Here is a 12041-nt window from a genome sequence, read left to right on the forward strand (position 1 = left end):
CTTCATCTTAGTGCCCTAATGTTAGAGAATCATTTGTTTAAGATTCACTGAAGCAGCATTCTCAGCAAGTGCATAAATATGGTAAAATGCAATGTTGGACCAGAGGTTGTCAAACAGCACCATACTGATATTCAGAGTCGAACTAAACCAAGTGGCAAAGTAGAACAGACAAGCAGAGCAGGCTCCTGAGCTGAACCACATGAAAGAATTCATTATTTTACAAGAAAAAATGGCAACTAAATGCTGCCAACTGAAACATAAAACTGTGTTGCCACCCCCTCTGGATGCTACACTGAACACCTGAAACTCATCCCTAGTGGGACCACATATAGGGCTTGTGATAATCATACTCTCTCAGATGGATACCCTTCAGAGGAGCTTTGAAATTGTGCAGTATGCAATCCATGTGGAAATACAGTAGACATAAGGCTTCCACTTAAAGATAATGTGCAGGTCAGCTTGTAAGAGGTAAATTAATCCTTGAGAGCTTCGCCTTTAGGGAGGTACATACTGGCATTTGACAGTTTGACTTTATTTGCTGGAAAATACCTGTGGTCAATTTGTTGTTAAACGTCATTAAAATGTGACTCATTAAATGCATGTGGGCTACATGGGAATAGCCTCATTGGTAGTCAACAGAAAACATCAATCCTTTTCTCTTGAACAGCACTGAAAGAGTTTGAATGCTTTTATCTGTCTGATTGTTTTGACAGTTATTCCCGAGTGAGCAGCATTACAATGGTGTGATGAGGTCACCGGAGGTCTTGTTGTGGAAGTCCAATAATAAACTTGTAAATGCTTCTCAAGATGCTCTGTGAAAACTGACATTACTGTTTTATTTTATTTTGAAATCCTGTCGTGTTTCATCTTACTTCCTTCCTTATAATGAAAGTAATTTTTTTAAACACCTCCCAACACACACACTCATAACAATAATAAAATAAAAAGTTTATTTAAATTTTATTTAAATTATCTTCTCTTTATTTATGACTTACCACCTCATAATTGTAGTTCATAACCAGTCAACCAGTTGCAGGAATTATGGTCTCAGTCCCCCCCCCCCATTAGATATTCCAAAATATATATTTTACTACTTAGCATATGATTTCTTGAATTATGGCAAAACATGTCCCTGACCTTTGACCTTTATTCACCAAACTGTAATTACTACATCCTTTAATTAGAGTGGACTTTTGTGCCAAATTTCAAGAAATTGCTCCAAGGCGTTCCTTAGATATCACATTCCTGAGAATAACATGGACGGATGGATGTACAACACATAATGGCTTCATGGCTGTTGGTGGCGCAGACACATAATAAAATTGTGTTTCCATTAAGTGCCAATATTAAGCTTGAATGCCTGATCTGCAAATTGGGTCTGTGGGTCAAATATGGAATAATTTACTTCATGAAATGAACAAATGCAAAATAAACCAAGAAGTCTCAATACACAAAGATATCATGATCTTTATTATTACGTAAAATTTAGTCTTATCAATGTTTTTGGCCTGATATGCTCTCTCTAGACTATAGACTGACCACAGGGAGGGGAAAGAGGCTACAAGAAGGTAATTAAAAGATTCACTTCATATCAGTCCAGTGTGACAGATTCAGGCTGAGGAGCATGACTTTCAGTATTCCTCCTACTATATAATGATATGACCCTGAGTTCAAACTTTGCTATAAAGAATAAAGAAATCCTTCTGGAACCAATTGGCTTAACAGGAAGACAGGGGATTACATTCTCTTAACCATCGAAACACCTACGAGGAAGGCTTCGCATACAGACATTTACAGGAGCGTGAATAATGAGGCATAAGCTCCCCACAGACTGCTTTCCTCAACACAATCACCTTTTTCTGTCATTGGAATACAGTGATTTACAAGGACACATACAGTACAGTGGTAGTATGGTACAGCTGCTCAGCATAAGCTCCTCACACACAAATACACAACCTGATCTTCTTTACACAATCTTTACACAAAATCTTGCTTTTGTTACCTCTGATTATGAAGATTTAGGTCACAGCGTTTTGAATGTTTATCATTTAAGCCAATTCAAGATGCCCGGATGAAGGGAAATATAAAGACCCATGGATAAGCTCTTTGGGGTTGTCAAAATGCAAGGGATACATCAAGCTTTCCGTCTGTTATCAAATATCTGCCAGTTTCTACAGTCAGTCATAGAAATGTCATCTTTAGCACAACTGCTAAGTTGAACTGGAAGTCTGCAACTGACTGTGTCTCTTGTCCTTGATGGAACATCCATGTTCGGTGTTTTACCACACTGAAGAAACAAGACTGAAAATAATTGCTGGGTGTGAAAAAGGGATGTGACAGTCTCAATCGCCTCTCTGTGATTGTGGCCAAAAACATCAAAGTAAATGGTATTATTATCAATATTGCATCACACTACTGTTGGTGAAAACTAATGGTTTTGGATTTTATCAAACCTAACACAAACCTAACAGTGCACCAAATGCAAGGAGCACCAATATAAAATACACTTAAAACACCATAAACATGAGCAGACTGCTTGTTAAAAGTTTAGGACAGATGACTGGGGACTGCTTTAAATGGAGCACAGTGTCTGTTTCTATTAATTCTATGCATCCATTCATGTTTGGCTCTTGCAAGCCACTACCACTCGCCTGTCTGCTTGATCTGTTTGTCCACTAGAAAGACTCTCTTGATGAGGCTAATCAAAAGAGAACTGCTAATAACAGCAGGAGCACTGTGGGGACAACATTACATTTAAGGGTTTAAAGAATTCCATCTGCCTGGAAACACAGCAGTGCAAGACGCATGGTTGTAAAATGACCATCAAAATCTCAAGTGTTAAAAGCTAGTTAAAAGTTAGAAAACCTATGAGACATCTGATAAACCTAAGTAAAAGACTTGATTCTTTTTGCTTACAAACACTGAACTGTCTGCAATGAAGCTGATTCAGAATACTTGATGTTGAGTTAAATACCTCGCAGGCTTTAATCATAGTGCTCAACTCACAGCCTGTATAAGTGTAATATACTGTTGGGTATTGAGTTACACTGTGGTAGAAGAGTGGTAGTTAAGGGAATGAAAGCAGGCACTGAAAGGTCTGGAGATTTAGAGCCACAGCTATAAACATCTGGAAGCCATTTTATAGCACAAATCTCATTAGTGGATTTGTCATTAGTGGATTTATCATCAGGACCTGGCCAATACAACTGATTTGCTACATTTTCTTCCTCTGGCAGTGTCTCCTAATCTCCACCCCAAGCCAGTTACTTAGACATTTGTCTCTTTATGTGTGTATGTCTGTGTGATTAATAGCAACCGACTTCTGTTTTGCATTCAATTGTAAAATTTCCAGATACTGCAGTACTAGACTGATCTAGAGGCAGCAGCAGCAGCTCTACACCCTGAGATACACCTTGTCACACACAAGACAATCTAGACCAATGTGATAATTATTTCATGTTCTGTGACAGCATAGAAGGACCCACTTTTAGCAGCACAGGTTGGAATAGAGAGGCCTTTCATTTCCTTTTCATTAATCCATGTGTGAAGTGCTGTGCATATATCAGTTATAATGTTGTTCTCTTCATTTATTTCTAGTAAATTAGGCAACACAAGCCACTCTCTACAGGGTCACCACTATTCATGGCACCTGAAAATCCATTTATATGTCATTTATTTTTCTAAATATTCCTCTAATACATTCCCTAGCTACTGCTGTGCAGACAACACAGAAATTAATCTATTAAGCCAATTCTATCACCACAGTTAATTACATTAAATTTCTCCAACTCAGTTTCCATTTGTTCTAAACATCATAAAGACTACTTGAACCTTTTTTTTTCTCCAAATTACCTTCAGCATTTTTTTCAGGATACAGGAAATACAAAAACTATGGACTGATATTCATAGCAGGAAATGTGCATCAGTGAAAACAAATATGATAACTAGCTTTAGTGCATTGTCATTAAGCTCTAAAACTCCCTCCCTCCTTTTTTCTGAGTTGAATGTTTTTTTCTGCAGTACTTTGAGCTACTGCTGAGTGCTTTTGTAGCTTATGCAGCTCATACACGTGTCAGGTTGCTTAAACTTTTAAACTAATTACAGCTATAACAATTGTGATTACTTGATCAGTCAATTGACAGATAATTGATTGCAACAACAATTCTGATGATCCATTGAGTCATTTTCTTAAAGAGCTGTGTGCAGTTTTCTCTGCTGCAATGTGTTTCTGGAGCAAATGGTGGTGATGGTTACTTGCAAGAGCTTCAGCATCTTTGCATGTACAAGAAGTAAGAATATGTTTCTGAGCAGAATTTCTTCTTAGGCAGTCTGGACACTACAGTGAGTCGCGACAACGGGCTAGGCTAGCTGGTAGCATGCTAACTTCGTAGAAGGAAGAAGTGACAGAATTAGAAGCAAAAGACAACCACTGCTTTCCACTGCTGGAGACAGCTCTTGGCAAGCAAAGGAATGTGGTTTGATGCTGAGCTTGCAACATTTCTTTGGGACTAGTAAGTAAACAACTGTTTGCTAATGTTGGCTATGTAGCTAAACTTACAAAAGCCTCCTAGAAAAATACCAAATTCTCTGGTTTCAGGTTCTAGAATATAACTGTTCTATAGTTTCAGTTAGTTTTCTATAACTGCAAATTGAACAAAAGATTTTAAGACGGGCATTTACCTTTGGGCTTTGTGATAACCTTTTTTTTAACCGTTTTCTAGCAATTTATAGACCAAACAGTCATTTATGTAAGACAATAATTAACAGATGATTTTATAATGAAAATAATTAATATGCTGCATTCCTAAAAAATCTATTTTCTTTTTTTTTGGTCAGCAGCCTTTTGAGACAGTCTCCCTACCACCATGAAAAGCAGATTCAACACCAGCCATTTGTGATGTTCAGGAATGAAAGTAACTGGCCAGTTTCAGCTGGCACATAGGAACTTTACCAGTAAAAAGATCCTTAAAGGACATTTTTTGGACCCTGGCAAAAAGCCCAGAACCAAGCAAGGCAGAGAGCCAGATGTCAAAGTGCAATGCTGTCCAGATCGAGCCGCATTGAACCTACGAGACAGCAGAGAGGAGACAAGCAGCAGCCTGTAAATTGAAGCGGACAGTAAGCTTAATCCAACTGACACACAGTTGATTGAATTGGTCAGGTAGCTGAATGCAACAGTATGTGACTCATCTCCTGAAACTGTCACCATGGGTCTTTGCTCCCCAAGGACATATTTAACTTGTTCTTTCAAAAGCCTTTTCACATTAAATTAACAAGCCACTTAAATGTAATTCAGATGTGTATCCCACAATATGAATACAAACACATCCAACTTACTGAAGGTCTCTGAAATTAGTTTCTTAACAGCTCTTGGTGTAATGGCTTGTACTGTCATGTGCTACGTATTGCTACACAGCCACTGTTAGAATCAACATCCGTTTACTTAGCAGTCTACAATAAACATCAATGTGATTTCAGCATCAAACTTCATTCCTTTCCTCATCAACAGCTGTCTGCAGTGGTCAAAAGCAGCTCCAATGTTAACTCATGTTTTGCTTCTATTTCAATCACTCTAATTCTACTGAAGTTAATAATGCTATAATAATTATACCACTTTGCCGTGGTGAGTAACTGTAGCATCCAGTCTGCCCTCAGACCAACATGAGAGGTTGAAAAAGTAGCGCTATACAGAGAACATATTAAGGTCTAAACTGTTAACTGGTTATCTGCCATTATTCTTTCACATGGACAATTTCCTTCTGACAGAGGAGTGCCTGATTGTAGTTCCACAACTACTTTATCATCTTTCCAAAACATATCCACTATCATTCAGTTCAACTCAACTCCAGCTGGGCCCATTTTCAGATATTAGCTTTCAAAGAAACTAAGATATACTTGCTTTAACTCAATCACAGGACAAGTTGAGCCACAGGTTTACATGCATGTTCTGTATATGGACCTGAAACAGGTCCACAATATCTTGCTCTTTTGCCTCAAGATAATGTTGGTCTCATCAACAGCTGCTGTATAATAAAGTCTTTCAAACCCTGTAATATTGTCATTTGAAATTTTTGGAGCAGGTGTTGCTGGGGCATAAAAAAGAGACATTACATTTAAACCAATTTGCCACTTTCAGAAAAGTTAGGTAAATTTCAGGGAATCTGTTAAAACAGAAAATGATGAGTCTTAAATGTAGTGAATTATCTTATTATGTCAAATGGTACACTGCTGCTGCCTGTAAGAGTCAATGTTAATTCAGTGTTAATGTCACAGTGGGATTTGATAAAGATACAGTTACATAAATCTACACAGTAAGTGCACCTGTGGACGACCTCCGCTGAAACGTGAGAGTAACAGGGGCATGAGGTTACACTGTGTGTTTCATTCATATCCAAATCTGCTTTCTCACTTTCTCTCCCCCCCTCTGTCCTTACACACACACACACACACACAAACACACACATACATACCCATACTCACACCAAGTTCTCAGTGTAATTATCATGCCTCTCCCTCTTTCTGTCACCCTCTCTGCATAATCCTTCCTCCTGTCTACTGATCTGAATTAATTACTGTTTTAACAGCCTAAAAATACATGTGAGAGGTAAGTTTCTGCATGTGCTTTCTGAGATATCCTTGAAGCTGCATTGGCAGCCTCATGAACCAGATTTGCTATAACATGAAAGGTAACCACAGCAATACAAGCCATTTTAACTTTTGCATATAAAAGACTTGCTTGAAAGGTTTGCTTTCTCTTTTTTTCTCACTGATTTCAAAGGTCAGTACTGAGCTGTAATAATAACCTCTGCTGAGGGACTGTGCCTCAATAACCAATAACATGAAAATATGAACATATTCTACTGCTACATAACAGAACAGCCACACTATAGTGTATAGCGTGGCACGCTCTTTGTGAAGAACATCCCTTGATCACTTCCTTTACACCTTCTCTAGTCTGAGCAGCAGTAGAATTACTATAAAGTGAAGGAAACTCAGTTATGCCACTTTAAGAAAGACATAAGTAACTTAAACCTGTGGGAAAGTGTCTACTTTATCTGATGTCAAAAATAAGGTTATTTCATATACTTTACCGGAAAAGGCCAAGCCATTTACTGGAGTTGAATGCTGTCACTGGTGAGGTAACTAAATTGCCTGTATAGCAGACCACTTGGAATAAATTATTTGAATCCCTTCCTCAGTGAAATTAACCTGTGAGTCTAACAATGCATTTTAGATATATATGAGATGTGTCCTAATCTAATATGACGTTTAATTCTAAAAGGCTCTTTGCATGGTCGTGACTAAAATAAGTTTTCAGAAGGAAGCATGCATGCTAGATTCTCTTTATGTGTAATTGAGGGGAATGATGAGACAGCTTCAGGAAGATCTTAAAAATTGGAGTTTGACTGTAATCATCCAGCCATTATCTACACCAGTGATCCTTAAGGGCTGTGGAGGACAACTGTGAGTATGAAGGGGACTGCATACTCAAATCTAATTCTGCTCTCACAAATCTATACCAGTGTGCTCTAAATTGTTGACCTGCCAACTCAGTAGTGCTCAGATTTGTTTTGTGCCCTCTCAAATCTTCTGTCATCAGTATATCCGTAGTGAAAGATCATGGTTTTGGCAAACAAACTAAGGTTAAGTTGAGGACAAAACTGTGGCTACAGTTTTACAAAGTCAGAAACATTACATGCTCATCCAACACCCAAACCTCCATAACCTTACTTTCGGCTTTGGACACACTACCTCAAGCACTGACGCTTAATGTTGGAAAGAATTAACAGAGTATGTGCAGTGCAACAGTACCTACACATTATCCCTGTTGGCTAAAAACATTTTCAATATCTAGACAAAGCAGCTTTGGTTTTAGCTTGACCACCATGACTTCTGGAGTTCATCCAATGGCTTTGAAAGGGTTTTATGTGCCCACAGGTCGCAGAATTTGTTACAAACCATAGAGCCATGTAATCCTTCAACTGAATTTTAAACAGAACTCATTAGAACTGAGCTGGAAAAGACTTTCATTGGCGGTCTACCTACTGAGTGTGTGTTTATCCAGTAGAGTAGTGTTTGAAATTGACATAGTTTAATGATCACCCACCACACTGCAATCAAGTGACAGCATCACTTTGAATCATTTATGAGGTCAAGTTTACCATAATCACATCTGTCATTATGTTTCACCTTTGCTTGGTCCTGTGAAAGGAAAGCCATTAAAACAAGGTGAGGAACTACTTAGCGAAGGTCATCGCCAGGGCAACTTCAATCTACTCTCCTACATTTACAGTTAAGTAATGGACCACAAATTTGAATACCTCAGTCTCAAGGCACACAACACTGGGAGCAAAATGGTAATTTACATGTTATTTCCATGGGATTATCATCTATATGTGGGAAAACAGGCATGTTATTGACATAACCTTCAGTCAGAGAAAGGCCTGTGCTGTGAGAGAGTGAAGAGAGAATAAAAGAAACACATTAAAAAAGAGAAACACAGCAGAAGATACTCTGATGATCTCCACTGGGAAAATTGCTGTTGAAATAGCAGATAAGCTAATAAATGGGAATTATGGTAAATTGGGTTATATTAACAAATGCAAGTGAGAATCTCAACACTAGATAACCTTAATTAAATTTAGCTAAACAATTTGAACCCTGGCTAAATACACTGTGTTTCTGAATGTTTACTTAATGGTCATCAGTAACAATATTTTACAGTGTAGTGGAAATTAAAACAAAAATATATGACATCTTGCCAACTGAACAGAGACCAGGACAGGAAGATGCTCATGGATTTAGGCCAGAGACCCACCTCTCTACCATAGATCGCAGTAATTAATTTGAGACCTGAACGGGTGCTATGGTCTTACTCATTGCAGTCTTTATCACTGAGATAATAGTGCTCTGACAAGAACACCAGTATTCTGCAAAAAATCATACTCTGACATTTTTTTAAATTCTCAATTTATACAGCATGTGCTTGAAAACAAGCCATACTGTGCTGCCTGGGAGGATGCAGTTGAAGAGGCGTATTAGTGCAAGAAACAGCAATACTATGGAGCAAAGGGAGCAGGGTGTGGATGAAAGAACTTGAAAGCACCCTCTTGAAGTGGCGTCTAGGGGATTTGCGACCAACACAATGGGCAGTCCTCTCAAGGACGTGGGGATCAAAGGACAGGTCACAAGAGAAGTCATCATGTCCCTCCCTGAAGCACCTGAAAAAACAGCCACTGGCTTTGAATAAAAAGAAAGGACCCAACCCGGGCATCTAAATCAACCATCTGTAAAAAAGGGGAAATTACAAAGTGGACCAAATTTAGACATGTAGTGGGCTCATCAACAAAACACAGAGGAAAGAGGCTGCCCAACTGAAAGCATTGACCTGAACTATCAATCAAATTAAGGTAGACCACAACTGAATAACAGACCTAACTAAATGCCAGTCAGAACAAACATCAAACACAAGTGAATGCTGACAGTTCTTCCAAGGATTGCAACACACTGTCCTAATAACTGATGAGTGTTTTGTTTTTAATCAATCAGCTGTAAACACAACACTTACATATTATGGTCCCATTAAGTTACTATGATGAATGTCTTTATTCATTTATTTGGGGTTTCTAGTCACCAGATGATTGTAAGACCAAGATTTACTCTGCTTTTAGCTCTTCAGCAGCTGGTCTCTGACTGTGTCTGTCTCCCATTTGGTACTGGACATGTAGGGTGTAGCGATGAAGCTAACAGAACCACATCATCTGCAAATAGCAGAGAAGCAGTTCTGCCGGACATTGTTCTACCCCCAGATGCACCTGAGGATCAAAAACAGGACTCTGGGATTCTGTTTACTGTTCTCCACAAATGTGTCTCTGAGTGTAGTCTCTGCCATTCTTGTGTGTGTGTGTCTATGTGTGTGTGTGTGTGTGTGATTGTGAGACAGGGAGACTACATAAGTGAATGCATAATTTATTACGCCTCACAGGATGATTTCTCTGTTGCTCTTTATTTTTTATCTGTAACACAGTCATGTACATATTGTGGAAGTGGCCCCTATACATTAAGCAATGATTAATTATTCAGCTTCTAGTTTATGTAGTTGGGATGATTCATCTCAGCAAGCTGCTTGCTTTCTGAATACATATCAGCTGCTATTTGTATAAAGCCCCCAACATATTTTCTGGGCTTGTTAGTTTACAGTAATGAATGAATTCCAGCTCAGTTCTTTATTGGGAGTAATATGTTAGACAGTGTAAAAGGGAAGTTTGTTTATTTGAGTTTTCCATATTTCATCTTAATTGGATCATTTTTGGAAAGCTAAACAGTCCATTTGTTGTTTTTCTAAGTGTATTTAGAGAACTGTATCTTTGCAGATGAAAATGAAAAGCTTGGTACAAACATACTGCAGATGCAATATTCTATTTTGGTGTATTTCTTAAGAAATCATGACTTCAAGTTTCAGCAGCTTTGAGAACACAGCCCACTGTACAGTGACTGAAGCTAGATTTAGACTGCATGTCATCGTAAGGGATTTAGGGAGTGTGTATAAATTATTCAGGTCAGACAACAGTGTCAATGAAATCGAATTTCCTGAAAAATAGGACATAAGCCAGGAGATCATGCAGTGGACCAAAGTCATATGTCACCTTGTTCTTATTTATGGACTCTTTCCACACGAGGTCTCAGTTGGTTTCGGTAGACTCCTGCAATGCTCTTTATCATGCATGTTGTACCAAAACGAAATTACGACATGCGGTATATGTAGTTTCAGTTAGTCCTTGTACACAGCATGGAGCTGGATTCCTGCTGTTCAGTACCATTGTATACGTACATCGCTCTGCATGTGAGAATGAGCGTATAACAAAAATTAATATTAATAACAAAATTATATTTACACAATGAAAATCCTGCAGCGTCTCCTGCTGACAACATGACCCTAATTGAAAAAAATGGATGGAGCTTGTTGCATAGTTCAGAACTGCAGCACAGAGGAGGCAAATTAGTGTGTGCAGGTCTGGACATAGTGATATTTGTGTAATGATATTTGGTCAGTGGTTTCTCTTGATTGCATGTTCTTACAGCCCCTATTTCACAGTAACTTGGTTCAGCATATGGAAAATTACTGTTGCTTACTGCTTATTGCATAGCTTACTGCTAAATACATAATAACACTGAGTGATTACAAAAATTGAATATGATACATTACTCAAACTTAAAAATTCTAAAATGGATTTTCTGCTGCATTCATTACAGACACATTCAGTGATAAAGATGCACTTATAGAGTCTGGATTACAAAGCTGACAACTCACAAAGGGGCCCTAGAACTCCATGAAAACTCCTTGTTTACTGGGTGAAAATTTGACTGGGAGCATGCATCACTATTATCTGCCCTCTGATGGGTTTATCATTATTCATGTTACAGGTATTGTGAAAAGACACAAAATCATGACTTGATTCCGCCCACTTGTGCAGAATATATCTGTTACTTTAACACTTTTTGTCTGTTTTGAGCAAACCTGACCAGGATACCACTCAGGTGATGCCAGATCAGGAAATGAAACAACACTATTGTGGGAGGCAGAGTATTATCAACAGGTTGGAGTTTGCCTGTGAGACAATGAGTGGTGGCTAGGGTGGGATTTAGGAGAGGAGGAGAGAGGGATGATGGGAGGTTTAGAGGGAGAGAGGGAGGCAAGGATGAATAGTGAATTACTTTTTATGTGTTATTTTCAGAGCTCAGAGTCACTGGAGGCCATGATCATCTTAAATGTTCACATTTGTGTAGAGTGTTACCAAACTGTGCAATAAAAAAGCTGTGTGTTTATTATTCTAAGTGTTATACAGCTGTCTGATTACGGTTAACCAAAACTGTTTAAACTAATAATGCAAAACAAGTAGTGACTGTCATGCTTGTTCTGTAAGTACTGTCTACGCTCTCCATTCTCACTTGCCCCCAGCTGCTCCTACCTGTGAACCTCTCGCCCACCACCTCAGCATCCATCTGTGGTGTCTCTGCAGGTGGGTGCAGGGTGGGAGGTG

This window comes from Lates calcarifer, linkage group LG19 (genome assembly GCF_001640805.2).
Source record: "Lates calcarifer isolate ASB-BC8 linkage group LG19, TLL_Latcal_v3, whole genome shotgun sequence".
Lineage (NCBI taxonomy): Eukaryota > Metazoa > Chordata > Actinopteri > Centropomidae > Lates > Lates calcarifer.